Source organism: Mustela nigripes, chromosome 4 (genome assembly GCF_022355385.1).
Source record: "Mustela nigripes isolate SB6536 chromosome 4, MUSNIG.SB6536, whole genome shotgun sequence".
Lineage (NCBI taxonomy): Eukaryota > Metazoa > Chordata > Mammalia > Carnivora > Mustelidae > Mustela > Mustela nigripes.
The window spans coordinates 124,473,795-124,478,035 of record NC_081560.1 but is presented as its reverse complement, the minus strand read 5'-3'; the positions used below and the strand labels follow the sequence as shown (position 1 = coordinate 124,478,035).

The following is a 4,241-nucleotide window of genomic DNA, read 5'->3' as shown; positions in this document are numbered from 1 at the left end:
CATATCCACAATGTCACTGGAACCAAGATCAAGACAATACAGTTTACTGTCTGGAAGGAATGGATGCATTGAATCAGATAGATCTCATTCTTAGAAAATTTTGCAACTTTGGCTAAAATCCATTTCAGTCTCAAGATACAGAATGTTTCAACCAATTATTTGTGTCATGCATGGTGACTGTTAAATACTTTTAAAAAATTCTTTATTTCAAGTCAATGTAGTTCATATATACTGTATTATTAGTTTCAGGGGTAGAATTTAGTGATTCATCAGTCTTTTGTAATACCAAGTGTTCATTATATCAAGTGCCCTCCTTAATGTCCATCACCCAATTACCCTATCCCCCCAGGCACCTCTCCTCCAGCAACCCTCTGTTTGTTTCCTAGAGGTCAGTGTCTCTTATAGTTCGCATCCTTCTCTTTTTACATCTTATTTTATTTTTCTATTCCTTCCTGTATGTTCATCTATTTTGTTTCTTAAATTCTACATATGAGTGAAATCATATACTATTCGGCTTTATGCTTAGCATAACAACCTATAGTTCCATCTTCATCCTTGCAAATGGCAGATTACATTCTTTTCAATGGCTGAATAATATTCCATTATATATGTGTGTATATATATACCACATGTTCATTATCCATTCATCTGTCAATGGACATCTGGGATCTTTCCAGAGTTTGACTATTGTGGACACTGCTGCAATAAACATTGAGGTTCATGTGCCCCTTTGAATCACTATGTTTGTGTCTCTGGGGTAAATCCCTAGTAGCGCCATTGCTGGATCATAGGATGGCTCTATTTTTAGCTTTTTGCAGACCTCCATACTATTTTCCGAGTGACTGTACCAGCTTGCATTCCCAACAACAGTGTAAGAGGGTTCTGTTTTCTCCGCATCCTCACCAACCTCTGTTGTTTCCTAAATTTAGACATTCTGATGGGTGTGAGGTCATATTTCATTGTGATTTTGATTTGTATTTCCCTGATGCCCTATTATATGGAGGATTTTTTCATGTGTCTGATGGCCATTTGTATTTCTTCTTTGAATAAATGTCTGTTGATGTCTTCTGCCCATTTCTTGACTGGATTTTTATTGTTTGGGTGTTGAATTTGATAAGATATTTACAGATTTTGGATACTAGCCCTTTATCTGGTAAGACATTTGCAAATATCTTCTCCCATTCTGTAGGTTGTCTTTTCATTTTAATGACTATTTTCTTTGCTGTGCAGAAGATTTTTATCTTGATGAAATCCCAATAGTTCATTTTTGCCTTTGTTTCTCTTGCCTTTGGAGATGTGTCTAACAAGAATTTGCTGTGGCTGAGGTCAAAGCGGTTGTTGCCTGTATCTTCCTTTAGGATTTTGATGGATTATTGTCTCACATTTAGTTCTTTCATCCATTTTGAATTTATTTTTGTGTATGGTATAAGAAAATGGCCCAGTTTCATTCTTCTGCATGTGGCTGTCCAATTTTCCTAAGCCAGTTGTTGAAGAGATTGTCTTTTTTCCATTGGGTATTCTTTTGTGTTTTGTCAGAGATTAGTTGAACAGAGAGTTGAGGGTCTGTTTCTGGGATCTCTATTCTGTTCCATTGATCTATGTGTCTGTTTTTGTGCCAGTACCATACTGTCTTGATGAATACAGTTTTATAATATAGCTTGAAGTCTGGAATTGTGATGTAGCCAACTTTGGTTTCCTTTTTCAATGTTCCTCTGGCTATTCGGGGTCTTTTCCAGTGCCATACAAATTTTAGGATTATTTGCTCCAGCTCTATGAAAAATGTTCAGGGTTTTTTGATAGGGATTGCATTTAATGTATAGATTGCTTTGGATAGCATAGACATTTTAACAATATTTGTTCTTCCAATCCATGAGCATGAAAAGTTTTTCCATTTCTTTGTGTATTCCTCAGTTTCTTTCATAAGTGTTCCATAGTTTTCAGAGTATAGATCCTTTACCTCATTGATTAGATTTATTCCTAGGTATCTTATGGTTTTTTTTTTTTTTTTTGCAGTTGTAAATGGATCAAATCCTTGATTTTTCTTTCTACTGCATCATTGTTAGTGTATAGAACTGCAGCTGACTTCTGTGCATTAATTTTATATCCTGTGACTTTGCTGAGTTGCTGTATGAGTTCTAGCAACTTTTGGGTGGAGTATTTTAGGTTTTCTACATAGAATATCATGTCATCTGTGAAGAGAGAGAGTTTGACTTCTTCTTTGCCTACTTAGATGTTTTTTGTATAGTTTTCTTGTCTGATTGCTGAGGCTAAGACTTCTGGTACTGTGTTGAAAAACAGCAGTGATAGTGTGCATCCCTATTGTGTTCCTCACCTTAGGGGAAAAGGTCTCAGGTTTCCTCTATTGAGGATGATATTCACAGTGGATTTTTCATATAAGACTTTATGATATTGAGGTATATTCACTCTATCCCTACATGGCAGAGAGTTTTTATCAAGAAAGAATGCTGTATTTTGTCCAGTGCTTTTTCTGCATCTATTAAGAGAATCATAAGGTTCTTTTCCTTTTTTTTATTAATGTGGTATATCACATTTGTGATTTGTGGATGTCAAACTACCCTTGCAGCCCAGGAATAAATCCCACTTGATTGTGGTGAATACTCCTTATAATATACTGTTGGATCCTATTTACGAATATCTTGGTGAGAATATTTGCATCTATGTTCATCAGGGATATTACAGGGTCTGTAATTCTCCTTTTTAGTGAGGTCTTTGGATTGGGGATCAAGGTCATGCTTGCCTCCTAGAATGAGTTTAGAAGTTTTCATTCCATTTCTGTTTTTTGAAACAATTTCAGCAGAACAGGTATTAATTCTTCTTTAAATGTCGGTTGAATTCTGCTGGGAGGACATCCCACCCTGGATTCTTTTTTATTGGGAGATTTTTGATTACTGGTTCAATTTCTTGGCTAGTTATGAGTCTGTTCAGGTTTTCTATCTCTTCCTGTTTCAGTTTTGTTAGTTTATATGTTTCTAGGAATGCATCCATTTCTTCCAGCTGCCTAATTTGTTGGCATATAATTGCTCATATTATTCTCTTAAAATTGTTTGTAGTTTTTTTGGCATTGGTTGTCATCTCTCTTCTTTCATTTATGGTTTTATTTATTTGTATTCTTTCTCTTTTCTTTTTGATACATCTGTTTAGGGATTTATCGATCTTATTAATTCTTTCAAAGAACCAGCTTCTAGTTTCCTTGATCTGTTGTACTATTTTTTTTTAAATTTCTGTATCATTGATTTCTGATCTAATCTTTGTTATTTCTCTGCTCCTGCTGGATTTAGGCTTTATTTGCTATTCTTTCTCCAGCTCCTTTTGATATTTTTCTTCTTTTTCAGGAAGGCTTGTATTACTATATTCTTCCCTCTTTGGACCACCTTTGCTGTATTCCCAAAGGTTTTGAACTGCCATGTTTTCATTTTCATTTGTTTCCATGTATTTTTTTAAATTCTTTTTTAGTTTCCTATTTGACCCATTTCATTCTTTAGTAGGATGCTCTTTAGGTATTTGTGGTCCTTCCAAGTTATTTCTTGTGGTTGACTTCAAGTTTTAAAGCATTGTGCCTGAAAAGATGCATGGTATAATCTCAGTCTTTTTGTACTTCTTGAGACCTGATTTGTGACCCGGTATGTGATCTGCTCTAAAGAAAGTTCCATGTGCATTAAAAAAATATGGAATTCCTCACGAATTTGCGTGAAATTCTTTCATAGGGGCCATGGTAATCTTTTCCATATTGTCCAGTTTTAGTAAATGTGCTGCCAAAGTGAGAACTGTTGTATCCTTTTTTAACTGTTTAATTTTCTGAATATTGTATCTAAAATATTAAGAGACCATCTTGTCTATTTTTTGTTTTAAACCCTGTTTTTATTTTTGTTCATCTTTGTTTTGTCAAATAATAGTTTAATTCAAAGCAAACAGCCAGAGAAGAGTAAATTGCAGTTTTTTCCTTCCCTTGAATTAAATTAAAAGTGGGGTGAATTTTCAAGTGTTTGCCCTGGTTTTTGACCTTCAGTAACTATAAAGCAGATACTGAAACATTAAATCATGTGAAAAAACAGTTTATACAAATTACAAAGAAATTTCTGCCAAATGATACATTTGGAAATGGAGACTCTCCTGTTGGTGTTGGAGTTTAAGTCCTATCAGGAAGATGTCACCTGACCTTGGCCTTTCTTTTCTATATCCTGGAATCAATTCTGTTATGACATCATTAGTTGTGCAGCAAA

General features: G+C 34.6%; 1 non-coding gene across 1 annotated transcript; it reads right to left on the bottom strand.

Annotated features, from left to right (window-relative positions):
- Positions 1 to 3,680: 3,680 nt before the first annotated feature.
- LOC132017042 (U6 spliceosomal RNA) lies at positions 3,681 to 3,786 on the bottom strand. Its single transcript, XR_009404126.1, has one exon. It is a non-coding gene; the product is annotated as a U6 spliceosomal RNA (small nuclear RNA).
- Positions 3,787 to 4,241: the final 455 nt, after the last annotated feature.